The following is a 12875-nucleotide window of genomic DNA, read 5'->3' on the forward strand; positions in this document are numbered from 1 at the left end:
TAATGGAGTACTGCAAGGGGAAATATTTTCTTTCTGTGCGTCTCTACCTCCGTTGATTCTGCAATTGCGAATGTCTTTAGGCAGTCGTCGCTTCGCTATTTTGGCGAATTAAGGAGGTCGATTCATTTGCCACTTTGTAGTATAATTAATTTTCCAAATAAAAGAAAATGTCTAGTAATCATTATAACCTATATCACCCGGGGATGTGTACCTTCGTAACCTAGCCTATTAGCCTATTCCTTGCAAACAAAAACAAATCTTTCGTCTTTATAATATAAGTATAGACAAAATTTGCTAGAAATAGCTAGATGTGTGAGAATTACATACTATGCCGACCTTGCATAGAAAAAAGTGAAGGTAATGTATAATGAAAGATCTTCCTTGTCAGACTGTCGGAAAGGTTCTAATTATGTTTTTCTCTTAAAATAGTTTAAGAGCCAGTGGGAGATCGACCTTCACATATATTGAATAACTTTTGATATAAGTAGGCCTAGCTAGGCATATTATTTGTGTTGTAACTGTCAGTTGATATGAAATTTATTCGGTTATTAAAATAGTCATGAACACTTTTTGATATAACTTGCCATGATAGGCACATTTTTAAATCAATAGTATTTAATAAAAAAATGTATAATCTATCAGATGGGTGAAGGTTGACCTCCTATGGTCTCTTCTACTATAATGTACTGTAGACCTTTTAAAATATAGTTTAGACAGATAGATTAACTTATCCTATTTATATACTTCCTCGGAGTGTCAAAGGGTACTTGAGTGACAAATGGATATTAGAAAATTGTTTTTTTTAAACTGTATATTTGTTCTTAGTCCAAATTAAAAGGTTAGTTTATAATAGGCTTAGTCCCTGCATAAATTGTCAAAGTTTACCATTCATCGAGTTCATACTGAGTTACTTCAAGTAGCAAATAAATTCCGTACGCATAACATCACGGTTGACAATTTACCCTTTTGTCCTTAGACGAATTTGATCCCGGCACATAATTCTTGGCGGAGTCTCATAATGTTTTATGGCGTCTAATTACATGGGGGTTATTACGGCGTGGGCTGCGAACGGGTGAGGGGCTGCGGAGTTCATGTTTGGTGCAAAATAAAAAAAAATGGGTAAGAAAGTACTGGTTAAAATCATTATCAATAGATGACTTATTTATTAAATTGATTTGGGTATTCTAAATTTATTAATTGTTTTGTATACAGTGTATTTTTTTTAAATAAATAATTCGTATAGATTCATAAATAGGAAAGCTCATAAACATGTACAAACATGTACATTGCCTTGTATAGTATAGGGTAGAGCTAGACGTGTGTGAATCAGCTCTAAATAGGTTCCAAAATTCAGCTAACATAGAACTGTACCGTTGAGCTGCAGCTCAACAACTAAATTGGCAGCTCACGACCCATTGCGATTTATTAAAACTGTGAGCTGCTAACTGCCTGATAACTCGCAGTTCGAAGATCGAAACGCAAATCAGAACTCTATGCAGGCACAAATTGAGCTATGTTCCGAAGCCGTTTCACTGATCCGCTACCCCTATGCGAACCGTGAGCTGATCTAGAGGTCAACAAGTAAATCAGTTTTTGATTAAAATATTTAGAGAACATTTTAAAAACCCACTGGCAGCGCCACCTACCAGTTTAAAATGTAAACTAATCATTCCGAAACCTGAAAAGAATTAAAAAAATACCTACCTTTAAAATAAACAGCTTTTTATTATCGTTCAAATATTCTGAAATTAAAAGTTTATGTGATAAAATTTAACTGCAGCCGCTCGCGTTTATTACTTGTCTAAGCACATTTATAACGACGTATAAGTTAAGAAAAACGCAAATATAACAAGATCTACCCTCTCCCTCTTAGTCGATTCAGTACAGCAGCGTTAAGAGGAATCTTCATAGTATCGTAGAGACCAACATTAACTGGTCGCTAGATATTTACTTAGGGAATATTGCAAGGTATTAAATACAGCATAAGCTTTAAATGTCTTATATTTTTGCATATTGTGGCTTCATTTGCTTAAATAAATTATAAATATATTGTCTTAACTTAATAATAAGATAGTTATTTAATTCATTATCATTACTCTGTCCTTTTCTTACCCAGTGTGGGCACAGAATTATATCTGCATTCACCTCTACCTTAGTAGCCAACCACATTCAATCTCATTACCTTCGTATTATTACTTAAAATAGCTGTCAGCCGCGACTCAGTCCGCGTAGAATTAAAAAAAAAATAGTAACCTATGTGTTCTTTCAGACTATGTTCTACATCTGTGCCAAATTTCATTAAGATCCATTCAGCCCTTCCGAAGATACTTTCGAACAAACATCTATCCATCTAAACATTCCCATTTATAATATTAGTAAGAAGTAGATACAATTCAGAATAAAAATACGCACCTTAAAAGTATTTTAATTGCCATTTAAAACAAAGACAGTGAAAGTAATTTCAGATGAATATTGCAAGAATGGTTTAATATTGAAACCATTCTTATCTCGACATTTAAAAGAGAAATAATGAAACAAAAGATAATTATGAATACTAGGCTTTATAGCTGACGTTATTAATATTGTACCGTAAACTACACAACATTTTCATAAATAAAAAATTAATTTTTAAGTAATAGTTTAAAATGTTAAATGCATAATTATTAAAAATTATTAAAATGAATGACTAAAAATCTATGGGTACCTTAGTTATAATAGGGGAGGAGAAGCGGGGATTTTTGAATTTACTCGAGCTTGGCAGTTATACATAAGGGATCAACATTGCACATAATGGAGTAGTCTTACTATAAGTAAAATGCTTAATATAAAGCCGCGCTTTAAGGGTAGTCTTTTAGGAAACTAAGTAAAAAATCTATTAATAATAACCTATAGTAACAAGATGAGTTAATTGTATGCAGAAAAAGCCGAGCGTCGGTGGTTTGAATGGTTGAAATCCCTGATATGTGTTGAAATTCAATGATATGTGTGAAGTCAACCCGCACTGAGCCAGCGTCGTTGACTATGGCCTAATCACTCCTAACTTAGGGTAGGCTCCGATCCCCTCAGTGGGGACGTATCACAATGACAGGAGGTTTGATCAGTCTTATTTTAAACTTATTGTACGCTCCACAGAATTTCAATAATTAATATTTCAGTATGATCTTTGCCTTTACACATGGATGTTGGAGAGTCGATTTCAATTATCTTTGAATTATTTTCGAAGTAGAGTAATAAGTCAAATGGGGCAAATTTATTGATAAAGTTTTCGAAGGATTGATTTATTTATGCAAAACAACCCCCACCCTTGTTGATAGAATCGGTAAACATTAAGAGTTGAAGGCTCCCCCTTACTGGGAAAACAGTCACACAAATTACATGAATCTACAGACTACACTTTTTTGCAAAAAAATCGGGTCAATTTTCACATCAATGCATTTCTTAGCAAAATTTTATCCATTAACTTTATATATTCTTGTTGATGATTTCACATTATTGGATACATTGATAAATATAACGCGACAAAATTAAAAATCAGTTTTAAATTTTATGACAAATTGTACATTATTCCCTTAGTTCATAAGTAATACACAATGTATTTTACTTAAACATTTTGTATAGAAAATACCTTTTAAATATGATATATCTTAGTAATATTGTAAATGAGAATGTTTAGATGGATGGATAAATGTTTTAAGGTATATCCAGAACGGCTCAATGGATCTTGATGAAATTTAGTTACAGATGTAGAACATAGTCTGGAAGAACACATAAGCTACTTGTTAAGTTTTTATTAATTCCGCGCGGACGAAGTCGCGGACGACAGCTAGTATATATAACAATGAAAATTAACTATTTAACACAAAGGACGTCTCTCAGTAAATAGAATTCGTAATTAAGTAAGTAAATACTTCAGTTTCTCGCCTTTATTTAACAAAATAACTAGAACTTTCTCACACTGAATAATTCATCAAAAAGGGTTAAATCAACGGTATTCAGACTTATTTGTTATACAAAATTAAACCCCTGCTTTGTCTGATGTTGAATTTGTCTCTATAATACAGTTTTGAATATCTGGAAACATAATGTAATATTATAAATTAGCTTTTACCCGCGACTCCGTCCGCGCGGAATAAAAAAATAGAAAACGGGGTAAAAATTATCCTATGTCCTTTTCCTGGTTCTAAGCTACATGCCCACCAATTTTCAGTCAAATCGATTCAGCCGTTCTTGAGTTATAAATGGTGTAACTAACACGACTTTCTTTTATATATTACTAGCTTTTACCCGCGACTCCGTCCGCGCGCAATAAAAAATAGAAAACGGGGTAAAAATTATCCTATGTCCATTTCCTAGTTCTAAGCTACCTTCCCACAAATTTTCTGTCAAATCGATTCAGCCGTTCTTGAGTTATAAATAGTGTAACTAACACGACTTTCTTTTATATATGTAGAAGATAGATATAGATAACGTAACTCTAATTTTATTAAAAAAAAAAATCAGACTCACTGAGACTCTAGTAAGTGAAATAACGTCTACGTATCAAAATATTTTTTATTTACACTAAGTAAACTGTAAACTGTAATATTATGTTGCCTGTCGGCCGCGATTCCGTCCGCGCGGAATGGAAAAAATACATAATAACTAATCTATGTGTTTTTCAAAACTATGTTCTACATCTGTGCCAAATTTCATCAAGATCCGTTTAGCTGTTCCAAAGATACCTTCTAACGTCCATCCATCCATCCAAACTTTCACATTTATATTATTCTAGCTGTCGCCCGCGACTCCATCCGCGCGGAATTAAAAAATCTTAATAAGTAGCCTATGTGTTCTTACAGACTATGTTCTACATCTGTGTCAAATTTCATCAAGATCCGTTGAGCCGTTCCGGAGATACCTTCAAACAAATATTCATCCATCCATCCATCTAAACTTTCGCATTTATAATTTTAATAAGATAAAATACTTTCTTATTTTAGGATATACTCGTAAACATCGAAAAAAAGATTAAACATTGAAAAAATAAGTTATTGTGATAGAGATTTGAACTCGTTCTTTTCACAATTTTCTTAGAATCTCATCTTTCACCTCCATAACATGTGTTTTATGTCCATATTATATACCTATGCGAGAGCGTCGGTGGCTCAGGGGTTAAGCACTTGACTTGCAATCTGCAGGTCCTCGGTTCGAATACCGCCATGTACCAATGTGTTTTTCGATTTACATATATACATTTATCCGACGTTCTTACGGTGAAGGAAAACATGGTGATGCAACCTGCACATATCTGAGTAGAAATTCAATGATATGTGTGAAGTCAACCCGCACTTGGCCAGCGTAGTTGACTATGGCCTAGTCACCCCTAACTTGGGGTAGGCTCCGAGCCCCTCGATGGGGACGTATAGCGAGCTGATGATGATGATGATACCCTATGACACTCCGGGGAAGAAGATGAATCTAATTACATCTCACTTGTCACAGTTGAGTCAGTTGTTTAGGCTCTAGGCCGTCACAATAAAATTGACATACATACAAACTCACATACATAAAATAGACTTACATACGCAAAAAAAACATTAATCTTTTTGTGAGTCGGGTAAATAGATAATTATATTTCTAGGTATTTATAAAAAAAAGGTATTTGTACAAACGTACAAAACCCTGTCTTAGAAGGCAGGGTATCTTTCTAAAAAACTTTGATATTCATGTATCCTTAACTACAGTCGAACCTGGATAAGCGAGAGTCCAAGGAACCGCTTAATTTTTCTCGCTTATAGAGGTTTTTATCTGAAATTTCCTGCTTTTGAATATTTCTCGCTTATCCAGGTTCGACTGTATTAGGTTTTGAAAGTCGTGTGAGAATGTATTTATTAAAAATCTTCCCACGAGAGCTTAGTAAGGAGACCTCAAGCAACCATAACATACGGAGTTACGTACGAGAACGAAGGAAATGACACGTGATTGCTGTTTTTTTATCTTTATATATTTTGTTTTGTATAACATATCTAATTTTGACACGAAATAAAAATTAAATCAATTTCGAACACTAAAATTTATCCATACAAAGTTGACGTAAGTCTTCACTGCTTATATCTATACAAAAGTGAATTATTATATCATTTTTATTTTCAGTAAGAATCGTGATGTTTTTGTATCAATGTTTTAATTTAAAAACAAACGCGGTTTAGAATGGTAGTACTTTTGTAACTAATGTCTCTATTTCTGTATATAATGTAGTTCCTTATATAAAGCACATAATACATAAGCATGTTCTACTGTTAGTTGGAACTACCTGAATTGTTTCGCGTTACAAACTTTTGCTTGTTAACTAACTTTGGAACTACAATGTTTGCCAAGAATACAACACATAGTAACCGCCAGCTTCGAATTCTTTTGTTTAATTATGAGTTCTTATGCATTCACATAAAAAAAAAAGTATAATATAGTTGAAAATATTATTTCTTACCAATATTTTAAATGCGAATGTTTAGATGGATGGATGTTTGTTTGAAGGTATCTCCATAACGCCTCAATGGATCTGAATGAAATTTTACATGGATATAGAACATATTCCGGAAGAACATAATTTTTTAATTCCGCGTGGACGAATTCGCCTGCTATAGCTCGTATATACATATAGTTAGACATACGATAATTAGTTTGTTCGATTTTTATCGCCTTTGTTACCATAAAGTAACGTCTCATTTTAAATCTTAATATCTCCATTAAAGCCACCTGCTAACGAGCAAAGGGTCACCAGATTTCGCCGAAATAGAGAAGCGATCTGCCTACTAATATTCGCAATTGCAGATGCGTTGTTAACCTTTAATCGACGGAGGAGGGACGCACTAGAATACAACATTTCCCCTTCCTATACGTTCCCTTCTCTGTCAAATCCACTTCCCTTTCCCATCCTCTCCTTATAAGAAAAGGATGGAATGGGAAAGAGGACTAATATTAAGCCTCCGGCATTTAAACTCGTCAGTCGAAACTCGGAATTGCTTCAACGACACGCTTGTCTTCTGTGCGGTCGTGGTATTTCACCGGTAGAGCCGACCCATTCGTGCAACATATGTTATTGTTGCTGCGAGCTACCACTGTTAGTCATAACATCTTGGATCATTAAACGACTGACCGTTGGTTTTTGAGACCAAATCTCTATATAAATGAATGAATAAATAAAATAAATAAATGAATAAATAAATAAATAAATTTGAATTTAAAACATATCCATGTCATTATCTTTGACAAAACATAGATAACAATATGTTTTAAGTGGAGATTTTGGTCTCAGAAATCCACGATTAGATAGGTATAACTTAAAATTGTTCAGCATCGATTGTTGAGTCCGATCGATTAACATCCTCATCATATCCGTGTCTGGATATTTACCCTAAAGATAAACTATATTTATTTGTTAGTTGTAACTGAATTTTATCGACCACTAGTTTTTACCCGCGACTCAGTCCGCGCGGAATAAAAAATAGAAAACGGGGTAAAAATTATCCTATGTCCGTTTCCTGGTTCTAAGCTACCTGCCCACCAATTTTCAGTCAAATCGATTCAGCCGATCTTGAGTTATAAATAGTGTAACTAACACGACTTTTTTATATATATATAGATGTAACTGTTTCAGTCAATTTAATAAAAGCTTATATAAGATAAGGTCGATACGAAAGCAGAGAGTGAACGATAACGAGCGGGAATGATTTTGATATTACCATATTCATGAGCCGCGGCTTGTATTGCGGTGCCATTCGGAGCCAAACTTCTTTATTACTCTACCTTCTCATCCATATATCTTACTTCTTACTAATATTATAAATGCAAATGTTTGGATATATGGATGAATGGATGTTTGTTACTAGATATATCCAGAATTGTATCAGGTATCAGAAAGTGTTACGAACATTCCGGATAAGCCACGAAGGTAACTTAACTGTTAACTTTTGTTCATCGCCTAAAGATCAAAGATTAATTGGCTCTCAGCCAAAAAATTATTTGAATAAATCTTAGCTTTTTGAGAAGGGACTGAAGAGCTTGGAGCCTACCCTAAGTTAAGGGTGAATAGGCCATAGTCAACCACTCTGACCAGGGCTGACAGTGCGGGTTGGTGACTTCACAGATATCTTTGAATTTCTTCTCAGATATATGCAGGTTGTATCACGATGTTTTCCTTCACCGTAAGAACGTCGGATAAATGTAAAAAAAAAAAAAAAATGTATTTATTTCAAGTAAATCTTTACAATCAAGTTGCCGGGGCTTCCCAAAAAGTACATATGTAAATCAAAAATCGAAAAACACATTGGTAAGTTGCGGGATTCGAACCCAGGACCTGAATATTGCAAGTCAAGTGCTTAACCCCTGAGCCACCGACGCTCTATATCAACTAGATAAACTAGTAAACTAACTATATAAACTATATTTAGTCTTCTCTCTCTTCAGACTTTTTTCTTATAAGGAAAGGATGGGAAGGGGAAGTGGATTCGATGAAGGAGGTAATGTATAGGAAGGGCAAATATTATCTTTCTTTTCGTCCTTTGAAAAGGGGTAGGCAACGCATCTGTAATTACGGATGTCTATGGGCAGCGGTCGCGATCTCAGGTGGCCGCTTGCTCGTTTACTACCTCATGATATAAAAAAAGATCTAATGTTTATTATATGAGAACAGAAATTTATATAATAAAATATTATAAAACAAGATGATTATTAAATAGAGTTATTTTTCTCACGTCGCTTTATTGTTTCCATATCAAAATCATTTTGATTTGAATCTCACATATTATTTTAACAATATATTTAACAAATAAAACATATAGGTATTAAAAACGATAGAAAATTCTCATAATTTTAAATACTTGCTTATAAAAAACTTACTTATAAAAAATTCCATGCTAGTATTACCGCTTCTAACGTAACGTAGGGTACAAAAAATGCGAGCTACTAAAATAAATAGCTCGCTGGGGTTACGCCAACTGCTTGAAGCTAACATTTGAAAATATATTTCTTGTTTACGATAATGGATCAGATTTATGTTTCTATTCAACGAAATACTTTCTTAAAAACCAGCGAGCTTAAAACCTGATGAGCTCTTTTCATTAAGGGTCTTAGTGCTCGTTTGCCCCCTATTCATATAAAAAACATCTGTAATAAACTTAACGAATCAATTGGTTTTTTTTTGTGGTAAATTTTATTTTATGCACTTATAAAAATCTTTTTTTTTTCTTTTTTTTTTATTGAACTTGTTTGATAACATTAAGTAAATTGAAATGAAATATATATATGTTTGTATCCTTCTCATTTTTCCTCCCACTTTCAAATTGATTCTCACGTTTTTCTTCATTTTATATAATACTAGCTGCTCCCGGCTTCAGAAAGGAATTTCAGGAAATTCCATTCAGTTTAATTCACAGAAAAACTTTGTTTCTTTTTTTTAATTTGGCAACGCGACTTTGTTTAACATTTTGTTTACATCGCGTAAAACTTTCAATTGCAAATGTCAATATTCAAAAGCTCAAACGACAGCGAAGGCCTTTACTATTGGCTGAAAATTACCGTTACCATGGCAACCTTTGCTGCTATTACATTTTTTGCTTTTATTACATTATTTGCTGCTATTGCTATTTACAAATTTTGTCCCTTTCTCGCACAACCTTTTTTTTATAATTTACTTAAACTGTAAGTTTAATGACGTGAAAATATATAGCCTAAAGCGTGTCAAAAGGATAGGGCTTTTTATGATAAAAAGAACCATACAAAAATATGCCGTGATTGCTAAGATTCTGCGTTACAAAGAAGTGTGTGTTTATATTAAGGGTTAGTTTTATAGATTACTCTCAAAGACTATTAATAAAATGATATCAATACGATGTAGTAAAATTTTCATGTGGCAACTTTACAACTAATAAAGTGCCATAAATGTGCCTCTAACATCTACACAGAAACTGGGTTACGATAAATTGTAGTTTGGAAAATTTATAACCCCCCAATCGATGGTGAACTCTACTTATAATATACTATAACTTATTTTATGACATTTGATGACGTCTTCATTTACGTCCCTAGAGATGTTTTCTGGTTGATTTGTAATGGCTATCTCATGTGAAATAAATCCTTCTGTTTTTATTAATAAAGAATGGCAAAGCTTTTTAATTCAAGGCCTCGAAGTTATTTGTGTGAAGAAGACGTGTGTAAATCAGCTCTAAACTGTTCAAAAGATCAGGTCACATATAATTGAACCGCTTAGTTACGACTCAACAACTAAATCATCGCGATGTACTATTACAATGTGAGCTTATGAGCGGCGAGCTTACTGGCAACTCGCAGTTAGCAGCTCTAACTCTTTGCAGGTTCTAATTGATCCGGTTCAGTAATTTGTTTCAGACATATAAACAGTGAGCTGATTTACAGGTTATCAATTATATTTAAGTTGCCCATTACTAGTCTATAAACAACCAATTCGCGGTGAACCAGCGTATTGACTACTCGTCCCTTACCAAGTATTTTAAACCTCAAAATTCTCTACGTAACATATTAAGTGAGTAATTCAATATTCTTTTGTTTTCCAATAAAGCAATAATCTTAATCTGCTTTTAATCAATATGGAATACGAAATAATTGTTTAAAAGATGATTATCCTATTTCTGTATTCGCCATTGTATTAAAAATCCTACAGTCAACTATTTAAGTTAAAAAAAAAAAAACAGTCGAATTGATAACCTTTTTGAAGTCGGGTAAAAATGGAGGAAAATAACGCGAAACCGCGTGCTTAACGTTAAGTTACACATAAGTATATATGCAATACGATCTTTTCGGTGTTCGTGCCAATGACATTGAATGTAGGTAATTAATTTCATTGAAAGTAATTACGATACACTGGTCGTCCTTATACATATCGCAAGTGATCTGACCAAGGGGAATTACTTTTAAAACCTTTTATTTAGTTTTTATCTCTTGATATTAGTGTTTACTCTTAATATAAAGTATATAAAAGTTTGCATCATCATCATCAGCTCACTGTACATCTCCACTTAGGGGTTCGAAGCTTACCCTAAGTTAGGGGTGGCCCAGTGTGGGTTGGTTGGCACACATACCTTTGAATTTCTTAGCAGATAAGTGTAAGTTGCATTACGATGTTTTCCTTCCGTAAGAAGAACGGGTAATATGTACATATGTCGAAAAACATATTGGCATATGGCAGGATTCGAACCCAGGACCTGCAGATTGCAAGTCAAGAGCTTAACTCTTGAGCTACCGACAATCTAGAGTATACGTCATTATAAATTGTTCCCACTAAATCTAAGAGTAGATCGAACAAAGAAAATAGTAAAAATAAATTTTAAAAAATTAAAAAAGAACATATATAAATATAACATACATACAAAAGGACATTATCGCATATACATATGTGTAGTGATGTTTAAATAAGGTAACAGTTTTATTGTTATATAGAAACCAACATATACTTTTTTACATAGTACTCTACACTCACACTAAGTATATAACACTCTTTGTTATAATAAAGTGTCGGTAGGTAAGAGGATATTCGCAAGTTAATTACACGTACAAGTGAACAATATAATTAAAATTATCCTATTATTTTGTCGGCACATTTTGTTGCTTTAACTTGAAATTTACCAGAGTGAAAGGTATCATTTTTTTTTAACTAAATAGAAAATACATTTTATTTTTCCTTACGGTGAAGGAATACGTCGTAATGCAACCTGTTCATATCTGTAAAGACATTCAAAGTTGTGTCGTCGCCTCAGTGCTTATTTGTTCTATCTACCAACGGTTACTTTTTCCAGTAGACACGTTTTTATCTCGATTTAAAAAAAAAAGCATTTGTTTTTAGATTCGAAAGTCTTTCTTAGTAAAATAGTTACCAATCAATAGATTTTTATAATTCTCATGTAGGGATGGTTATGAATTATACCTTATTTCACAGTTTATATTTGGAGATAGAACAAACATGCACAAATGTTATTACGAATATGGAGTTAGAACATTATCACATAAGAGATAGGCCAAAGTTATTGTTCCATTTTTGCGTGCTTGTTTGTTCTATGTGCCAAAAGTATATATAGGATGTTTATTTTTTTGTCATTAACTTTTGTCATCATCAAAAAGCTTTTTCTTGACTTTTGCAACCCTTTTTAAGTACATGAAACAATAAGTAAAAAATTGTTAAATAGTTACCTCGATCTATAGAGGACCTCTGTGGCGCAGTAGGGCGAAAGTCTGCCTGTAACGCAAAGGTTGCGGGTATTTGTTCAAGATGATCTGGTCGTTTTTCTATGTATAATAAAAATATCTATATAAGTAGTTTTTTTTTTTTAGACGGACTTCTGCTGTATTCCCTTAGTGGGACAAAAACAGCGCAACCTTAGCGTTCAGGCGAGTCATACCTCGCAATGACAAGAGCGAGGTAGACTCAACTAGCCTGTATCTATATAAGTAGTGTATATCAGTCGTATTATATGTATATCAGTCATGTAGTACCCATAACACAAGCTTTAGGTGCTTATCTTGGGGCTAAATGATGCTGAGTGAAAAAAATAAATGAGAGATTAGAATAAAGAATAGGTAGGTATTAAAATTTTAAGGGTGGTTCCGGATCAAGATATTAATTATTTAAAATTAACTAAATTGGAAAAAAATGTAAAGCGATTTCAAATAAACAGAAGGTACGAGTACCACCAAAAAGTAAAAATAATGTCATTTTATATTAAAAAAATCCTTTCTTAGTGCCGCTCATTTAGAAAGTATCAGGAAAGATAGCAACTTACATCCAATCGTACCCATTTACTCAAAGAATTTTCCCTTAACTCCTAACGGTTAAGGAGTTACACCTTCCATCATCAGCTCAGCAACTC

Source organism: Papilio machaon, chromosome 24 (assembly GCF_912999745.1).
Source record: "Papilio machaon chromosome 24, ilPapMach1.1, whole genome shotgun sequence".
In the NCBI taxonomy this organism is placed as follows: domain Eukaryota; kingdom Metazoa; phylum Arthropoda; class Insecta; order Lepidoptera; family Papilionidae; genus Papilio; species Papilio machaon.